The following is a 21,761-nucleotide window of genomic DNA, read 5'->3' on the forward strand; positions in this document are numbered from 1 at the left end:
AGATTCAGTGCAGGAATAAATGTAATGACTTAACACGTGTTCAAGATCAATGAAATAACCCTTCTCCCTCCCATGTATTTCTGGACTCACATACCGTTCAATGCAAGTCACCTCCAATTACTCATCTAAAAACAATCTCTATCAGCAGGGCTCAGATATAACTTTCAAATGTCCCAGTATGCACACAAGAGTTTATCATCTCTCAAGCCCCAGGTCTACATCTCAGTTTATACACTGCCAGCTATTCTGTTTGGTCCCGTATAGTTTGAGTGATAAGAACATCACCCAAACTCATTGCATGGCACCAGAGAACTCATTTCTCTCACATTCACCAGCAACAATAGCAGACAAGCAGGGGTCAAGTTTGCCTCCAACAGTTCCTGGCCCTGGAGGAGGCAATCCTCTCGATGACTGAAGCTGCTTCACAGAACCAGTTGCTGCGGACTACACTGAGTAATACTACACTTAGTCTTCCCTCTTTTATCCATTTTCCCTTCATCCCACAATGTTTTCTGATCTACAGGCTGCACATGCTGAAAGGGTGCATTTTCTACATCCCCAGCACCACCTCACCCTGTCCTGCCCCTCCTGCTTCACTTCATTTAACACAATCTCATCCATACACCTTTCTGCTTTTGGGCAGCCAAGAGGTCCCATTTGGCCAAGCAACAAGATGTAAAGGATGGAGGAGCCTCCCCATCACTTGATCTAAGACTCAGAGCATCAGGTCAAATACCGGCACTGCACAAGTTGGAGGACAGCCTACAGGCAGGATCTTCGTGTGGGGACTCACTGGGCATAAGTGGCAATGAAGAGATGGATGTTGCTGCTGTAGAAGGCTGAGATGAGAACTTCAATGGCAGGTTGTAGGCATATACAATGAAATACTCTGTGTTTTGGCTGGTCTGCCAGAAAGTCAGGAGTACAGAACTAGGCAGATGTTGGTGAGGTAGATGTTGGTGCGGCAGATGGTGGGAATGAACCTCCTAGCTTGTACATGGTTTTAAGTGGAGACAGGAACCCACTCTTTCCAACATGACAAAGGTGACTGGCACGAGCTCAGTGGCTAAACAGCTGCCTGCTATGCATTAAATTTCTATGTTTCCATTTCAACAGTAGGGGACTCTAACTATCATGCAACAGTACTGTAAGTACAAGTGCATCCATCATGGTTTTGACATCAGTGTTGAATGGGCCTTTAAACATGTAATTGCTGCCCAGCAACCTGATTTCCAGATTATTAGGATTGCTGATACAACACCCTGGAGAAGTGGCAGTGGCCCTGTGGAACATGGAATACAAAAATGCTGCCTTCTCTGAGGATAACAGCATTTGGTTTCCAACCACTACCCTTCTCCTGGTCCTGCTATTACCGTCTGTTCACCAGCCCAAACCAATGATGCTTTTGGTGGGACTGTGCAGTCTGCACTTGGCTTTCTACCTCCGGCACATCCTCTAAAGCCATCTGTAACTTCATTCACTCTAAGCCAGCAGATTCCCCTGGCCAACTGCAGCCACTGGGAAAGCACAACTTAAGATCAAAATGACAGGCACATAAGGGTGATTTGTTGATGTGTCTGTCTTACGGTTGATTTTTTTGTGTGATATATGGAAGTCATTTGTGATATAAAAAACATATGTGTTGTCTGAGGTTATCTGTGCTCTTAGCCTTTGGAATGCTAAGCTGATTAGCTTGGACAGGGACTGTTGATTCTGGGCTAATGCTCAGTGGAAATGTAACAACACCAAACAACCTCTGACAGCAAAGTTCAGAAGGGCCTTGTCTCTTTCCCTCATGTTCTTCCTCCTCTTCCTCTTTCTCATGAGCATATTCCTCCTGCTGTCCAGATGCTAGTAAAGACTGAGCAGTGACCCTTTACTCTGTACTGTTATTGCTTTTACCTGTACTACCTCAAAGCACTCTGTACTAACTCTATGTAACTGCACTGTGTAATGAATTGACCTGTACGATCGGTATGCAAGACAGGTTTTTCACTGTACCTCGGTACAAGTGACAATAATAAACCAATACCAATACTAGTGCCAAGGTGCATAGGATGTAATGATTTTCAACAAATTTTGACGCTCTTTCTGTACTGTATTGAAGGTCACCTCCACAATGGTCCAGGCTGAAGAATATTCCTCAGAATTATATGCTTCTCATTAAGTAAGTTCTCAGCTGTTTTTGAGGATCAGGTGGCAGTCAGTGATTCGATGTGGTGCCTCAAAATGTAAGGGCTGACCAGATTACCTTGAGATGAAATTTTCATGGCTTCTTCCTGGGTATCTTAAATTTATCAGCAGAATATTCTAACTGCAGTCAATGACAGATGCACACTACCTTTATGCTTGAAATACATCTCTGTGGGTGCTGTCAATGGCTCTCTGCAGCATCGGGGAGCTTGTACTCCTGCTGATTCCTCTCTGGTGTGCTGCCAGCTGTCTTTTCATGGGGAGAACGAGACAGGTTTGGTTTTCCTGGTGAAGCAAGCTTGGGGGACTATCCTAAAGCAGTGGTGTACTGCAAATTTGGCAGTTGTTGCACATGTTCACAGATACAGCCTGGAAGGATCCTGTGGCAAAGAAATTCCAAGACCTTGACTGCCACCAGCAAGTCTCTTCTGTCCTTACTCTGTGGCTACAGTCTTCTCTGTGAAAACTTCATTCGGGAAACCACTCCCCTGTGACATTGTTCCCCTACTTACAGCCTGCACATAAGAAACATACCCTAAATTCTTGTGGTGGTGTTAGGTCCTTACCCTGAGAGTCCTTCTCCCCCAACACCTCCTCCCTTTTCCAGCAGGTTGATGCATTCTGTGAGCCTTCTTCACCTTCCACTTCCTGTGCTCAACTCCCAGCACAATGACCACTCAAGTCCCCAGATCCACATTGTAGAGCTGAAGACACTAATCAAGATACCGAATGTTGACCTCAGCCACAGAAGTCCCTGAAGGTGTTGCTTTTCCTGATCCCTGATGTCACAAACCAAGGTAACTGCCTCTAATCACTCAAACATCCTTCAAATTGCTCTCCAACAAACCCGCAAGTAATTGGTAGCACAGGTGTAGGGTGTGGACGATATTCCTGCTGCTAAATGCCAGGCTCCCAATGAGTAATTAATTTGTAACATTAACTCCAATATCAAGTCCAATTAGCAGGACCAGTGTTAAATTAGTACAGCACAAATACTGGCCTCATCAACAACCTACTCTGCACACTCCACCATATGCATGTCTTGGAACCACCATGGAGCTATGAATTTTACTCATTAACACAAGTCACGGTAAAATTAAACGCTTGCAATTTGAGCTGAAAATTGGAAGCAAATTGTCACACATACTTCCACAGTCTATTCCAATATATTTTCCAAGTTGTAGAACAACTTCAGTTGTGTTTTAAGGGGCAGAAAGGACTTTCATGTGGATCACATATCATCTAGCCACCGGGTACAACAATATGTAGTGGCTGTTAAGAGTATTGTGTGGGGGGGGGCCCTTTCATTTTATTTGCAGTGCTCTTGATGACACAATGGCCTGTTTTTGGTAGGAGTTCTGGGCACCTGAACTGTTCTGGTTAAGAATGAGTACTAGCAGGAACTTAATGGGAAATCAATCCTTCATTGCATGTACTATTTTGGTCCCATTCCTGACCTACATTTCGGCACAATCCAGGTGACAGAGATGAGAAAATCATTCTTGCTGTATTGTGGTTCAACTTCTCAGGGGCATGATGAAATTAGTCTTTATTCCCTTATAAACTAACAAACATGGAGTCATGAATCTATATTTTTATATACATCTATAACTAGGAGACAGAAACATTGCTATTATCAAAGAAATTGTTTCTTTAATTAGAATACAGCAAAAGAAACAGTGTAGCAATTAATAGATACAGAGAAAGATATAAATATACATTTTGCTGAAAATGACCCCATTGCCACCTTTTCCCCATCAAACTGCTTTACTATGGAACTGGGAATATAGGAAGGTCGGGTGGGTCGGAATGCTTGGCTGTAAAGGAATGTACTTGAGTGTCCTTTAATTTGAAGAGAAAATTGGGCAACTTCCCTTATAGTATGAAATCTAAACTGCGTACCTTTTCAATGCTTGCTTTGTTCAAGTGACCTAAAGTGTCTGTTAAATTCAACCAGAGAGATTAAAGAATTCTAAAGGCAAGCACAGCATAGTATTCAGATTCCTTCACAGGGTTAGGAAATTGAGGGCATGCTATGTTGGCACCGGAAGTGTGGCGACACTTGTGGGCTGCCCCCCAGAACACTCTACACAAAAGATGCATTGCACTGTGTGTCTCAATGAACATGTGACCAATAAAGATTTTTTAAAAAGATCCCAGATTAAATGTCGATGGCACTGGGTGGCTTCACCATGCGCTTCCACTATATACTCTCCTGTGTGCATGAGGCACAAACACTGCACGGCCCAATTTACTGACTGATGCAAGTCATGATGGCTTGTAATTCAAGCTTGAAATTTAAAATAAATTGACACCCCTCCCAATAAAATAGAAAGAGGAAATTTAAAAAAACATTAACAGAGTACCCAGCAAATTTCATTCAAATTTATTTCCAGTGGGGATTGACGTGAGGAAAAATTGAGTAAATTGAGCCTTTACTCATTGAAGTTTAGGAGAATAAGAGGTAATTTTATGAAAACATGAGATACTGAGGGGGATTGACATGAGGGATGCTGAGGGGTGTTTCCCCTTGTGAGATAATCTAAAATTAGAGGCAATATTTCAGAATAGCGGGGGGTTGTCCATCTAAATGAAGATGGGGAGGAACACCTTCTCCTGGGGGTTGCGAATCTTTGGAATTCTCCACTCCAGAGAGTTGTGGAGCCTGAATGATCAAATGCATTCAAGGCTGAGATAGATTTTTGGTCAATAGAATCGTCGATGTAATGGGGAACAAGCAGGGAAGTAGAACTATTGCCAAGATCAGATTAGCCATGATCTTATATAATAGACCAGCAGGTATGAGGGAACATATGGCCTACTCCTGCTTCTGCTTCTAATATTCTTAGACCTTGAAAGTGTATCACAGAAATGTTTCACAGAATCAAAATCATCAGCCTCTCTGTAAACCATACTGCAGTCAAAACACTGTTGGTGCTTTGAATTCCTTAATCACATTTCCAACATAATGCATCAACTTTCAATGTGATGAAGGGCACTGCAGCTGTTAATGCGCTGGATACTTTCAATGTGATGCAGGGCAGTGCAGCTGTTAATGCACCAGATACTTTCAATGTGATGCAGGGCAGTGCAGCTGTTAATGCGCTGGATACTTTCAATGTGATGTAGGGCAGTGCAGCTGTTAATGCACCAGATACTCTCAATGTGATGTAGGGCAGTGCAGCTGTTAATGCGCCGGATATTTTCAATGTGATGTAGGGCAGTGCAGCTGTTAATGCGCCAGATACTTTCAATGTGATGTAGGGCAGTGCAGCTGCTAATGCGCCGGATACTTTCAATGTGATGTAGGGCAGTGCAGCTGCTAATGTGCCGGATACTTTCAATGTGATGTAGGGCAGTGCAGCTGTTATGCACCGGATACTTTCAATGTGATGTAGGGCAGTGCAGCTGTTAATGTACCGGATACTTTCAATGTGACGTAGGGCAGTGCAGCTGTTAATGCGCTGGATACTTTCAATGTGATGTAGGGCAGTGCAGCTATTAATGCGCCAGATACTTTCAATGTGATGTAGGGCAGTGCAGTTGTTAATGCGCCGGATACGTTCATTGTGATGTAGGGCAGTGCAGCTGTTAATGCGTCGGATACTTTCAATGTGATGTAGGACAGTGCAGCTGTTAATGCACCAGATACTCTCAATGTGATGTAGGGCAGTGCAGCTGTTAATGCGCTGGATACTTTCAATGTGATGTAGGGCAGTGCAGCTGTTAATGCGCCGGATACTTTCTCACCTCAGCGGCTGGAGTTCAAAGCCAAGGCATACTGATGGGATATGAGAATTCTCTTTTTTTTGGGATTCAAGTTCTGATTTGATCTTTTAAGCAGAATATTCTTTTGAAAAGTCAGAACAAAATGCAGCCAGAAAGATCGACTGAAACAGAATCATTATAGACCTGTTTCACTCAATATATTCAGTTAAGGTTTCTGTAGGCAATTATTTAGTTTTCAGTTAATTTACATTTATATCTAAAAATCAGAATATATGCTTTAAGCTTCTAATGTGACCACACCCTACTTGTGAAAGTCTATTTATCTTTAATGTGATGTTTCCTTTAAAGTAAAAGTAAAATTAGTTAAAATTAGATTGTAAACTTAAATGAGGGCACTCGTGTGTAAACATAGAAACAAATTATATCTGGCAGTGGAACTCTCAGCTGTCAGGAAGGCACCTGTGTAAAATGAGTTTAGATCTGAACGCCCTTAATTGGTATTTAATTGCTGTCTCTCTGGTAGAAGTCAGAAAGGTACCTAATGTAAGTATTGATATAGTTGGTTTCTCTTTTAAATCTGGGGCTGTGGCACATTGTTGGGGTAATGGACAGGCAGATTTATTTTGCATCTGGATAATGCTATGCCTGAGCAGGGAGTGCCTGAGGCTAACATTATGTGACAGAGCTTGTGACTTGTGTGTTTCTAAAAATGACCCAACAATTAAACAAAAGACTTCAGATGTGTATATTGGTGTTTCAGAATTGTTGGTTCGATATATCAACTTGATGTTTGTGAAATATTGCTTCACTTCATTGATTATTGTTCCTATTAATATTCCAAGACCTGGTGACACAATATTTATTGTATAAAATATAAATCATTGTATAAAGTGTGACTCATTTTGTAAAAACAAGAAACACAAAGTTGGTTTTTGCTATCGTTTAAAAATGATGAAATTTTAAAAAAGCACAAAAAAAAACTTTTAAGGAGGTGTGCTGGATTATGCAGCTGCAAAAGCCACATCATTTTAGAGATTACTTGCAGGCTGTAAAAAACAATTGCTTAATGTGTTCACCCTGATCATCCATTCAATCCTTCTTCACAATTTCTTCATTCCTTTACCACATTAGCCTGCAGAAACAGTGAATTCTCATCTCGTAATACAAAGCACCTCTGCCTACGGGTATTAGGCAAGGATGCAAATGAAGATGTTAAGAACAATCACCTCATCAATCACAATCACACAGGGACAGCTATCAAGGCTGGAGGATTAGCTCTATGGCCATTTCACAAGTCTTCCTCCTGTTATGGCTCTTGTTTAATTAAACATCACTACAAGTGCTTTCAGCCGCTAGCGAGCAGGGTAGCTGCAGAAGTTCACCATTTTTTCCCAGTTATTATTTTATGAATCTACTGCTTGATTGTATAAGATTTTTTTCAAAAAGCTTGATACCAAAGATCTCTCTTCTGTTTTGTGTGACATGAAAAGCCTCACATTTGGATGTCCAGTCTGTCAATTAGGACAATGGCCTCAAGGCACACCAAATGGAAAAAAGAAATGCCTCCTGCAACAGATTTAACTGGCCAAGTTTTGTGTGATGTGTGTCATGGCTTGGGACTTGTGACCACTTTGCACTTTGAGATATCTGGCACCTTCCATTTGTGAAACAGGTGGCCAGAATGTCCATGGGCAGTGTGAATTCTGTTGAGATTTGTACAATGTCTGTGTGGGACCTCTGGGGTTAGTGACAACATATTTTCGTTCCCTGCATAAGAGATATCCCATCTCGCCTGCCATCTGGATAGTGGGCTTGTGTTCATGACATGAATGTTGGTTGTTTCCAGAAATGGAAAAGTTTTTTAAACCAAATCTTTGTAAATGGACATATGGTGTGGCCCATCTCAAAGATGACATTGGATATGCAGCAATGCGGCCAGCACCAGTGGTCACTCAGATGGAGTGGATTTAAGATGGAATGTTGCAGTGCAGGGCATTCTGGATGTGCTCCCGCATTACTTTCCAGCAAGTCTTCAGATCAGGTTTTCCAGCTGGCATTATTCAGAAGATGCCATTATGTGAGCATTCTCTGTCAGATGATGCCCTGGTCTGTAGGGTGAGGCCCATGGGGAAGTTCTTTCCTGGCACCCTTATTGTTCAGATGGGACATTGACATTACTGCTTTATCAATGCAGAACTATGCTGGTCTGAAAGATAATCATTCAACCAAAGTACTTCACCTAAAGATGGCAGCTAAGAGCACAATATGTGAACAAAGATCCATTGCCAATGCACACTAAAGTATCAGGAGCGTTTATTGATCCATGCTATTCCTTCCCTGCAGAGGTACATAAAAACATAGAGAACCACATTACCATTTACATCACTGAAGTATATCTGGGGCTTTCCCTGGTGGTGGAAACAGACTTTCATCTACATTGGATGGAGAGAGAGCTTTAGGATCAATGCACCCAAGCTAAAGATCTCTGCCCTCCAGCTTTTTCTCAAAACCAGGGTACAACAGCAGCCATAAGTCTTGTACAATGTCCTTAAAACTCTTCTAATCTGAAGGTCTTTAAAGCATTTAGGACAAGTCAAAGCTTAAAAGAAAGATCTCTCTTTGTTAGACATCATTTCCCCCTTACCTCCAACCTACAAATATTCAAGTGCAATGGTACCCACTAGTCTTGATTTATATTGCCAACTAGTGTGGAGAAATCTGAACATTTATAATGGGAGACTGGCATCCAACATCTCATGTTGTTCTAAAAGCATCATAATCAACTAAGCACTTTTTAAAGTATCTGCTTTGTTGGAACGCAGGTAAATGAGGCCATCTCTTGACATCCCAAAGCCTTTCCACCATCTACTGGGCATGTCAAACGTGTGATGGAACATCATCCACTGCCTGGATAAGTGCAGGTCCAGCGACTCAAGAAACTCAACACAAGCAAGGACATAGCAGCCCACTTGACTTCATCCTTGACCAACCAAAATATTCATTTTTCCCACCACCAATGCATTTTTTTAACCATCTATAAAATGCAATGTAGTTACTCACCTAGTCGAGTGTGACAGCAATTCCCAAACCTGAAGAACAAGGGCAGCTGGTACATGGGAAGACTATCACTTGCAGGTTCACCTCCAAATCCTGTGCCATCCTGATTTGGAAACATATCAATGGCCCTTCATCATTGCTGCATCTAAATCCTGGAACTCCCTACCCAACAATTCTGTAGGAGTACTTCCAGTTCATTACCACCTTCTCAAGGCCAAGTAGGATTGGCCAGTTAAGGATGGGCAATAAATGCTGGTCTTTCCAATGACACCCAGATCCCCAACAAAATAATTTTTAAAAAAAGTGACAAACTCCAATCTTCCATAAACAGTACCAAAGCAAGTGATGAGATATTGGTTGAATGATACTTGTGGACTAGAATACTAAGAGGACTCTCCTGTGGTAAATACCAAAGTTTCAAGGCTCAATACCTTGCTCCACTCCAGTTTTGGAATGGAAGCAGAGAGATTATATTTCATCAAATTTATTTTCACAACACCATCCGGACTGTTGAAAGTTTGCACAGAAGATGGCAAAATACGTTCAACTGTACTCAATTAAACTGTTTGATCTAATGCCAATCTCTCAGTTTAGATAATTCTGTATTGATAATTTACATGCATTTATTTCACATAATCATCTTCATCCAAAATTTGGATTCATTTCTAATTCTGAGCTGTACCAATTTATTTTTGTTTTTCTTCAAAAATAACGCATTGCACTAATTCTAACAGATGTATGTATTCTTCACACTGAGGATGCAAGAGTACAGCAGCAACTGCACCAAGCACTGAGAGAACTGAACATATGCCAGTACATGAGCCAAATCAATTTTTCTCCATACCTTTATTCACAGCAATGCCCTGCAGCTTAAGTAGAGAATTCTGAATTATAAAAGCGCTCTGCATCTAACTGGTGAGGAAGGATATCTGTCATGTAGAAAGGGGCATAATTTAACAATAAATACATTAGTATTATGTGGACACCATCACCATTAGAGCCTCAATTTATGAAAATCTCCAAGAAACATGGTAGCCTTTGATTATCACCATGTACATTACAAGTATATTTAGGTAAAATAAGTAAAAACAAATGCTATATCTTTATAAAGTCCTTTGGTTTTGTTCCATTCTGTAACGGGGCTCAATTATCCTCCAGTTCTTCTAACCAGCCCCACATCCAAAATATTAATCCACCTTTTTCTCTCTTTAGATGCATGCAGACCTGCCACTAAAATATTGTAAACATTTGAAATTTATTTTGTTATTAGTTTTCTGTCATAATAAGAATTAAATAAATACTTCCTTATTACTGAATTTATTAGGGATTCCGGGAAACCAAAAATTAAATAGTGCATCAAGTTTATTTTGGATGTTCATTGCCATGCAAGTTTGCACCCGTTCATGTATAATATCTACTAGGAAAAGGCATAGGAGTTCAATGCATGAAGTGGTAATTGCTCTGTAACCTTCCTCAGTTCCAAAGTACTCAGGTACATATAACTTTTGAAATAAATTCATTTGTGATTTATAATTATGAGTCAACAAGAAGAATATTTTTGTTGTATGAAATGAAATAGACTATTCACTTATACTATTTTACCTGTTTAAAAATATTCAGAAATTAATGTGTTATAGTAATTGGAAACACAGAATTGTTGTAGTTCTTATATATGTCCATTGCTGAATTATGGTTTATCAATCCCAAACAAAATGTACAGATTAATATTTTAGTGTATGTTTTTTCTCAGTATCTTTGTGTATTCACTTGATATGTGAATACAATGTAGTGGTGGAGGGAAGATTTTTCAACAAAACTACCTGTATAACAGAAGCACTGATGAACATCAAGCTGAACCTTTATGGCTGTAGTTGACTGCTCCAAATGGAACTGCTGGTGTTCAACAGATGAACTGAAGCAAATCCTGGACTTCATGCACATGCTGAGAGTCTGGGACACACTGACAGATTCAGGGAGGTTGTCTCAGTCCAACATCAGGGTGCAGTTTTAGAATCTCATTAATTGCAAAGGCAATTTGAGGCTTACAAATTAGGAGGCAAAAATCTCTTAAATTCAATGACAGACTTTACAGTTGGCGAGGACCCAACTCCAAGTGTTGAGGTCTGTTGGGGGTGGGACCTTTGCACTAAGGTTCAGAAGACCTCACAATATCATCCCTCCCCATTTGGACCAGGTAAGGGGGGGTGTCAGGGGATTGCAGGAGATGATTCTGGGTCCAGCGAAATCTGGCCCATTTTCATTTGCATTGTATAAAAGATGAATATTTTAATTGAAAACAAGTAACATGATTGCACTATCAGGTGGATGAAATCATGTTCAACAAACTTCAGTGACACAATTGAATGCTGTGGTTGCTATGAAGTGATACTATAATTCCTTGTGTTTGCTTTCATTTGAAATATAAAATGTTGATTATGTGAACTAAATGTCAATGTTAACCAATTTTTTCAGATGGTGGTTTTAATCGCTTTCAGTTTGGTATGTGATACAGTTTGGTATGTAATACAGTTAAATGCTACAATGGATTTTTCAATCCTTATTTTTATGGAGCACAAATAGGATGACTATAAAGATTTGTGTCGGAAATATGTTCAAATGTATCTGTGTGAATTCAATTCTATAAAACAAATATTGCCAATTGAAGGACTAATGTTTAATTTTAAAAAAGACCTTTAAAATAATGTATAGCTGTCTTTAGATTTGAGACTGTCAAACATCACATGGTAATGTTATTTTGTGATGTGCTGAAAATTATGTTTAATTCACTTAAACCTTTAACCAATCCCTTGGGTCGACCAGCAAAATGAAGACAGGGCCCTTTGAACTCAACTTGCATGTAATTTCTGCCATCTTAATAAGGGTCGAGGCCTCTTCGTCCCTAACAGATTCCTAGGTTTCAGCACAGTCTCTGCCATATGGAGACAGACTGGAAACTGTCAAGTTCAGTTAGCAGATTTCATCTTTGGGGAGCCAGTCAGGCAGGCTGCATCAGAGTAAACAGAATGCTGTTGAGATCTGGAGGCAAACAAGAGGATGGGCTTGACTACTGAACCAAAAAAAAATCTGGCACAGAATGATTGCATGAGAGGGAACGAGGAAGAGCAGTGAGCTACTAAGTGACAGTGAAGCCATTAACCACATGTTTTATTTATCTTTAATGACAACATATTATACAGCAGTTTCATCTTAAGGCTAAAATTGTATTCATTATTTCAAACTTCTTGGAACTGAAAGCAACAAACAGACAGAAAATTGTTCATTAAACAACAACGTATTCTCAAACAGACCATAGATATTCAAAGAGGCCCAACACTAAATAAGATAAAGGCCTTCTGCAGACTCGTATTGAGAACAGTAGGAATTACCCTTCATGTAAACTGGGTTCATTTCAGCAATCTGTTAACTACCTGCTGGCGGCTGTTTACTAACAGAAGCACTTAAGACATTATTTTGTTTAAATGATCTCAACTAGACTATTTGTTGGCTGAATGTGTTTTTTTTAAGAAGATGCTCTGGCAAGATCAGGCATTGAAAACCAATCTGCGCCACTTTAAACTAGTGTCATTTTACTTTCACATTTTAATGCAATGATATACATGCAACACACTATGGAATTGCATGCGTTTTTGTGGTTTGAACTCCCAGCACCATCACCATTCAAAAAGCAAAATATTGTAGATGCTGGACATCTGAAATACGCAGAAAGTACACCAGGAATCAAGTCATTGACCTGAAACATTAACTCTGTTTCCTTTTCCTCAAACGCTGCATGACCTGCTGAGTACTTCCAACATTTTCTGTGTTTAATTTCACTGTCACTACTGGTTGTTTCACAAGATATTGGACATCTGCTGTAAGTACACTAAGACTGGATAACTTTGCTGTATGGATCACCTTCTCTTAAAACTGGTTACGTTTTATGTGAGTGACCTCATTACGAATGGCATAATTTCTGATTACTCTCACGGCACCAATTTGGCGATTTTGAAGCTGAGGTATTGCCTTGTGCTCATGCTGAAGATATCATTTCTCATAGCTGTTATAATGCAGTTGAAGGCAATTTGACTCAGAAGGTCCACCTTGCTTTTTATCACTCGTGAGCAAATAATCCTAATCGCAATAGCATGGCGGACTCTAGGGGGAGTTGATGAGAATGTAAGGAGAATAAAAAATGGGATCAATGAGTGTAAATGAGTGGTTAATGGTCAGCATGAAATTAGTGGCCCAAAGGGCCTGTATCCATTGCTCTATGACTCTCTCTGTGACACGTTGTCACTGTTTCCCCACATCTTGCTGGTTATTTTCTTCATCTTCACTTCCTTCATCCTTCTATCTAATCTTGAATGTGACATGGACTGGGAATCTCTGCAGACCTATGCTCCACTCTGCCATTATATCTGCAATGAATATGTGATAGAAAGTCTATTTATTCATTTTACTCACATAAACAAGTCTTTACAGAGCATCGTGTGAAGTTTTGATAACAGCCTGGAACCGCATTGCAGAAATGCCCAGCCACAGTTTCTATTTCAAACACCAGTCTTATAAAGCAAGTCCACAACACAATTCTACTGTTCATCGATGTGTCTCCTGCCCTCTGATTTAAATAACATATTTAATCTGTTATCCAAGGACCCTCTGCAGTCTGTTTCTGCCAACCATGTCTAATCCTCTAATAATTTTAAATCCACTTTCTACACTATAAGAGTATTCTGTTGTTTCTCTGGAAATGTGTTTTCCCTTATTTTTAACACTAGCTGAGTTTAACAGCATTCCCTGGTGCTAACAGATGAAAAATCATAGCGGGGAGAATAGGGATATGTCCTACAACACTATACACTAAGAAGTGTTATCTCTCAGATCTTCAGAGAAGTTGACATTTTCACTGCTTCTGGGACTTTACACAGTATACAGGCAGCAAATTGTACGACACATGGTGACTGTAGAAATTCTGAGACTTGTTGTGAGATATCATGCCTTGACAAATAACTAAAAACTTAAATAACCTTCACAGTCATAGATTTAACAGTTCAGTGGAACTTTAAATTGGTCAAAAATAACAAAGAGCACTGCAGACTCCCCAGTTCTTCTCAATCAAAGAGCAATGTTGCTTTTTTTTTAACAAAGGACATAAACTGATGTCTCCCTTATGATTACATCATGACGTGCTCTAAAGTATGTGTGGAGAAAGCATGACCAGGAATAATGAGTCTGTGGATCTGGATAGGTACATTACATGCAGAACAAATTTTGTCCAACAGCATTAATGATCTATTGAGGCAGAAGAAAGATGTACATCAGCTGCTGAAACATTCAAGAGAATGGGTCTAATCTTCCACTGAGATCGGGCATGTAAGTTCAAACAGTTTGCTGGATGATAAATGGAAGTGTGTGACATGTTCACACAGCTGATGAAAAATTTCACTATTTCAAACAATTTTCACAATTACATTGAGGTTCATATTGAAGACTTTTATCTCTCCAATTAACAACAATAATTGGTCCCAAATGGCTACCAGTGGACTAATATGCTGTCACTTGGTATATCTAAAGATTCTGAACTCATTTTTTCAGCACTCTAGTTAACCAGGGATTTGATGTGGCAGTATTCCTTCTTGTGAGAATTATATCACACTGCGGACGATATTGTTATTCATGCTTGTTATATCAAAAGGCTTTAATATGAGCAATCACTGGCCTCTAATACTCTGAGAGCAAAGAGGATCAGTGACCTTTCTGAACAGTGACTATGAAAGAACAGTCACAATATTTAAGCTAACATATATGAGTTGCACTTCTTAAAGGTATATCTTATGTATATTGATATATCTTACACTATCACAGTTCTGTTTTCAGGGTGAATCGGTAGAAACAGCTTTGTGGGCCGAAGGGCCTGAATTGTGCTGAAGGTTTTCTATGTTTCTAAACATTTCTGTAAGGATTCTCAGCCTGCAGATTTAAGAGGCAAAGGAAAAGGTACTTTTATCAACATTTTACTTTGTTTTTAATTATTTGTAAATGTCTTTACAGGTTTTAATTCTTCTTTGTTTTTAATAACTTAATATTTTGTTTCAATTATTTATTTTAATTTTAATAGTTTTAAGTGAATGCTAGAGTTATTTAAAAATCAGCCAATTTGACAGGATGTAAGGTTCTGCCCCTGGACTTCTATCCAAGCCTGTTCGAGCTTTGGGGCGGGATCTCTGCATTACACCACCTCATGGTCTAGTTGCCATCCATACCTTGTCACTTCATTCAATGGTACAATGGCCAATGAGATTAGACCCCTATATCTAGCCCAAGTAAGTGCAGACATGTAGGAAGCTGTGGTCAGTGACTCTAGGCAGCAGACAAGGCTGAATCTGTCTGTGGCCATTCTGAAAGCTTCAACAGCCTAGAGCTGGTCATGAAATTAATTCATGTTCTTTGACTGTCCAATGGATTTGAGATGGATTACCATGATCCTAAGCTCCCATTTGATTTTAGAAGCTTGAAGGTGCTGGATCTTAGTTAGAGTTAGACTTCATTCTCAGAAGAACACTCATCGCTCTCCGTCCAAAATAGGAAATGAGCTTTTGCTTAGCATCTGAGTCTGGTTAAAGCTCTTGTTAGGATAAATTATTCAACATCAGATTTATACTGAAAATAAATCTATTTACTTTTCTTATACTGAGATATACTTCAATTCATTGCAACAAGCTCAGCTTGGTTAGAGATTGGTCTTGCTGACCACAATCTCCAACATAGTAATTCATAAACCACCAGCTAAGTGATGAATGATAATACCTCTAATAGAAAAGAAATCATTCCTTACTGGGTCAACTATGATATGATTTTGCTGCAGTTGTCACAAAAGCAGGATAAAGTAAATGACAACATGCACAAAATGCTGGAGGAACTCAGCAGGTCAAGCAGCATCTATGGAGGGAAATAGACAGTCGACGCTTCGGTCCAGACCTTCAATGATCTCAACCCAAAATGTCGACTGTCCATTTCCCTCCACAGATGCTTCCTGACCTGCTGAGTTCCTCCAGCATTTTTGTGTGTGTTACTCCAGATTCCAGCATCTACAGAATCTCTTGTGTCTCTCTGAAGTAAATGACACATTCACATACATAAGGAGCAATAGGTCAAACGTTTCTGCTCCAGATTATCACAATAGCAATTAGCATCAATGCAGAAATGATGCACTACTTTTGATAACTATTACATGTCATAATTTATAATATTTTTTCTGTTTGCACTGTAGTCTGAAATCCTACATAATATTAAATCAAATTTACATTTTCAGGAGAACTTTTTACTTTGATGACAATTTCAAAAAATCATACAGAATTAGACAACTTTGTTCTTTTCAGAATGAATTGTTTACACAATGGCTTGTCTAGTGAAGGAGCAATTATCATTCTACTAAGTGTTTTATGTTGGACAGAAATATGCACCCTTCTATCTGTGGAAATCTCTGACCATTGAAAGGAAAGGACCATCCGAAAGGAAAACACATGATGCAAGTTTACTTATGGTGACATGTTGCTACTCAACTGTAAAATTTGGATTTGCACTTGGCTCACTGCAGAGGGCAACTTAATGATCTGGGATACATGTCAACTCATTTTGATTTCCAGACAGCTGTGCCACTGTCTACTGATTGCCTGATCTTTGTACAAATTCTCCCAGTTGGAAGGAGCCTTTTATTCCTGCATTACCTGTCTACAAGTTCATAATTGAGCTCATTAAAAAACAATACGCTGGTTTATACATCAGATTCAATCTGCTAACCTGCTCATTCTCCATAGATTTGCAACAGACATCAGGAAGAGATCTGAAATATTATTTGCATGCAATCATCAATTAAAAACAGGCACTGAGCTGATAATTTAAAATGTAAAGTTAGCCTTCGATCTTTCAAATCACAAGTGAAAGCATTTCTGGCAAAAATTATTTGCCAAATATTATATAATTTAGTATCGCCATGATTGCACAATCACTTTCATTGAACAAAAGCCTGGAAACCTGGGGAGGAGACTACAGCTTGCATCTGTTAGTTTTCCCAGCAGCACATACAGGCACAGTAAAACAGGTAAAATATGTTTCAAACTTTTTCTGCTCTAGCTTCCCAAGGTCTTCTTTCAAGGTACAATTTGCTTGAACCAGGTCCTGCCCTTAGTAGTGCCAGGACCACCTCATCTTAACCATGAGATTTCAATCACTGGGGAAAGCTCTTGAAATATTTTTTTAAATATGTGCATTTCAAAAGCTTCCTTGTTGGTAAATATCACTTAATTTACTATGAACTTCATTAATGTACAACAATGAAATAATAATACATGGGGTAAATGTTGGGGTACCAATTGGTACAAGGAAATAGGCAAGGTACAGTAGTATACGGTCTTAATGTGGGCAAAAAGGTGAGCATGGACATGGTGGGCCGGAGGTCCAGTTTCTGTGCTGCACAACTCTATGGCTCCATAACTCTTATGAGGTTGAGACCTTGTAAGTCTGATGGGTTAGGAATCATATCTGACAAAATGGAGCAGGTGGGGTTGTAATCTATTTGTGGGGTTGGGGTTGCAATTGGCAGAGCCACCTAGAGAGGTAAGGTGTTTAGCTAAAATGATGTTGCTTCCCAGCATTGGACTGCAAGGCCTGAACCTATATCAGACAGCCTCAATTGTCTTGTGATGCCATCCTTCTGCATGAGTGGCCACACTGTGCATTGCCCACAAACTTTTAAAATGTAAGGAAATGGTGTCTAAATTTGTCTTGCACGATGTTGGAAACACATTGCACATCCGGTAACCTTGTTGTATCACCTCATCATACATATGAAGGATCTATGAAATATTCAATTAACACAATCAGTTTTCCAAATAGTACATACACAGGCTCTTTGGCCGGATTGGTCCATGCTGACCAAGGTGTCTATCTGAGCAAGTCCCATTTGCCTGTGTTTGGCCCATATCCCTCTGAACCTTTTCTGTTGCAGACTGCACACAATGCTCTATGTAATACAATTTATGGGTCCTTATTTTTGGTTTTAACCTATTTTCAGTTTATTAATTAACTTGCATAAGGTTCCAAATAGGAAAGCATCAAGGACTATTGTTAATGGAAAGAAAAAAAAATTCTGATATCACAGAACTAATGATGGCTGCTGTTACTCCATAAACTGTTGATAGCCTTGGAATATTTGCACAAATGTTAGTTATTGCAGAAAATCCCAAAGTTTGCAGCAGAGTTTGATCCAACACAACTTCAGACTTTTCTAGCGGAATCAAACCGAGATTCCTTAAACTGACGTGAATTTTAAGTATTTACAAATTGACCCACTGCAAAGTACTCTGAAAATGTTCTCTTTTATCTGAAGACTTAAGTGATTTTTTAATGGCATAACTTCTGCTTAGCAAATTATCTGGCCAAAAAAATGTTTATAATTTTCTTATTCCCTTTATATTGTCACCGACAATATAAATCCTTCAATATTCCTACAGTAAGTCTATTTATAATTCAGCTTCTACTTTAATTGCATGTATCTGTTCTAACCCTGTTAAGCACTCTATATGTTGTTAATACTGTTAACCAAAAATTATTCCTGACCTGTTGCATCAGCTTAATATCACAACTCGTGGACATCCTTTGCAATAATGCCCGGCAGCACTGGGCATTGGAAGGGAAGTCCTCGCTTGGCAGATCATTATGGGAAATGTTCCTTTCAGAGAGCAGAAAGGACTATCTTTTTGCTATGCATTGAAAATTTTAGCCTCCAACAGGTTCATAAGATTGTATTTATTAGGCACAGAATAGTTGACTTTAATGCAAGGGAAGAGTCTAAGCCAGTGTGATTTAGAGTTTTGTTGATAACATTGACCTTAAATGTTAACTATGATCTCCCTCTATTACTGTTACCTGTTTCCAGAAGTTTCTGCTTTTACTGTCACCTGAGAGCAGTTCAATGTTTTGACATTGGGGCCTAGTATTCAGAAACAAGGCCATTTGCTGCACCCCCAATCCCAGTTTATTTGTGCAAGTGTATCTGGTGCTACTGCAATGCATCTTTATTCTTCATAGCAATTATAAATCATTTAAAAGAGATATTGTTAAAAATAATTATATAAAAGGAAAGGAAGCTAATGAATAATCCTTTTTATTTACATAACAATCTGGTCTTTCAAAAGGTCCTGACTGGCAAATGTGTTTGCATCTCATTTAATTGTAATCATAGAATGCACTTAAAGTCAATAAATCTCATCATTTCCAGGCCACCAGTACCATTATTAAGTAAAAGCAAAATGAAGACAGGTTAAATGCAGGTAAATTGTGATCCCCATTGATTTTATTGGGAGGTGTTGCTATGATAATTACGTTCTTGCTGTTTCCAACAAGGGTAATGTCAGAAGTGCTGGAGAAAATCTTGATGTCATAATTAATAATGTGGATCACAGACTCCATATTTTCTGTCTTTATATCTTTCCAGGGCACCTATTTCATGGATAAGCAATTACAGCTCCCCCAGAATATCTGCAGCTAAATGTATAACACTGCCAGCGGACTTCCTCCCTTAACACATTACTCAATGGCATTTCTCCACCAACCTATCATATGATGCTCTTGGTACATTCAAGAATAAAACTCTTCCTGGTTTAAATCTTTCTATCTTTATCAGGTGACAAATGTCAAACTGACAGACATGCCCTGGTTAAATGTCATCGGGACTAGGAATGAAACTCAGACTGCCTGGTTTATGAGTCCGTGGTATACAGACGTCTCTTTCATTGTTATGTTGGTAAAAGTACCTTTTTATGTAGCTACCACAAGTCATGCTTTGCAGCCTTAAAGCTTTCAAGTGCAAAATTCCCCAGCTGTTTTGTAGAACTGATTTTTCACCATATGAAATTTACAAGAATGATGCTCAACAAACCACAATGCAGAATGCTATAAAAGTGGATAAAAATAAATAACACAACATAATAATGTTGCCTTTGAACAAAATGAAGCTTTTAGACCATAACACAATATTGAAATACTTTGAAAGTGCAATGAATTCCTGTATCAGAGGTCTGAATTGCATTATTTTTAGTCCCCATTCCCAAACAAATTTACAATAACAGACAAACGTGAATGCAAAGACAAGTCTGCCTGAGGCAGATTACTTGAGATGGCTTTCAGCTTGTGAATGTTTGTAAGTTTTGATCATAATAAGGGCATAAGAGAGGTTTACTGAATTCATTAATACATGCACTGCTATATACCAAATTCATTTATTATTTTTTCTTACTTCACATGTAAATTTTCTGGAAACAATTTCATGGCAGTTTTTTGACTGCAAGATGGGGCGATGATTATAATGACTTGATGCTTAATTTGGGAAATCTCATTTAAGTCATCTTGCCGGCATAGGAAATGAATCAATGGAGTAATATAACATTTGTAGGACGTTGTTGGACCACAGTAAGTAAGTAGACATGCAGATGATGCAAGGGAATTCCCATACTATAACTATACCTTGCTGCATTGATCTCTGAAAGTACCCATTTCTCATCAGCAAATTTCCATTGAATAAAGCAATGTTCAAAGGAATTTAATTAAAAAGCCAACTGCTGAATGCAATGGGGCACTTAATGTAAAGTTGATATAGACTCCTATGATTTGTTCCAAATCCTCCATGCATGTGATGCACAATGATGTCAAACAGCGTGGGTCACCCATATAAAACAGACGATCACAAGACAGGTTAGGCCTGGTTCTGCACAACTTAAAGGGGACTGGACTGGCCCTTGAGCCTAGTGTATAGATCATTCTGCGGGTAGGTGCTCCTTAAGAATTTTTACTAAGACCTCAGATCGACACTTACGCACCCTCATTCCAGATGTCTGTTGTGCCCCCATGAACGGCCCAATCACATCTCCAACCCTCAAGGTTTCAATCTATTCCAAAGAGGACAATCCAGGTGTTCCCAATTCGGAAACCATAGATGAACCGGGAGATCCACTCCCTACTAAAGCCTAGGACTGCAGCGTTCAAATCAGGTGATGTGAGAAATCAATAAAGCTATCAGGGATGCCAAGAGACAATACCAGTATAAAATTGAGTCCCAGATCAGCCATCAGTTGTGGCCGGGCTTACATGCTATAATCGGCTACAAAAGTCAGGCAGCATCACCGACAACAGCGTATCCCTTCCCGATGAGCTTAACACATTCTATGCACAATATAAACAGAAGGGGATTGGAATGTCACCACCCTTCCCAACGGCCTTCAATGCACCTGAACCCACAATCACCATTGCAGATGTAAGATAAGTCTTCTGGAGAGTGAACCCATGGAAAGCATCTGGTGCCCCTAGTCATGTCCATAGATCCTGTGCAGATCAGCTGGCGGGGGTATTTACAGACATTTTTAACCTCTACCTGCTTCAATCTGAGGTTCCCACCTGCTTTAAGAAGACCACTATCATCCCGGTACCTAAGAAAAACAAGTTAACATTCCTTAATGAATACACCCTGGTGGCTCTGATATTCACCATCATGTAGTGCTTTGAGAGGCTGGTCATGGCACGCATCATCTCCAGCCTCCCAGACAACCTCGACCCACTGCAATTCGCCTACCACCGAAACAGGTCTACGATGGATGCCATCTCCCTGGTCCTACACTCATCTCTGGAACATCTGGTCAGTAAAGACAACTTTGTTAGACTATCGTTAATTGACTACACCTCTACCATCAATATGATAATTCCAAGCAAACTCATCTCCAAACTCCTAG

General features: G+C 39.4%; 1 protein-coding gene across 9 annotated transcripts in view; it reads right to left on the reverse strand.

The window, feature by feature from the left end:
* rbfox1 (RNA binding fox-1 homolog 1) overlaps positions 1-21,761 on the reverse strand; it is a 1,151,227-nt gene that overhangs the window by 222,093 nt on the left and 907,373 nt on the right. The window lies entirely within an intron of this gene.

The sequence above is a fragment of the Pristis pectinata genome, chromosome 8, assembly GCF_009764475.1.
Source record: "Pristis pectinata isolate sPriPec2 chromosome 8, sPriPec2.1.pri, whole genome shotgun sequence".
Lineage (NCBI taxonomy): Eukaryota > Metazoa > Chordata > Chondrichthyes > Rhinopristiformes > Pristidae > Pristis > Pristis pectinata.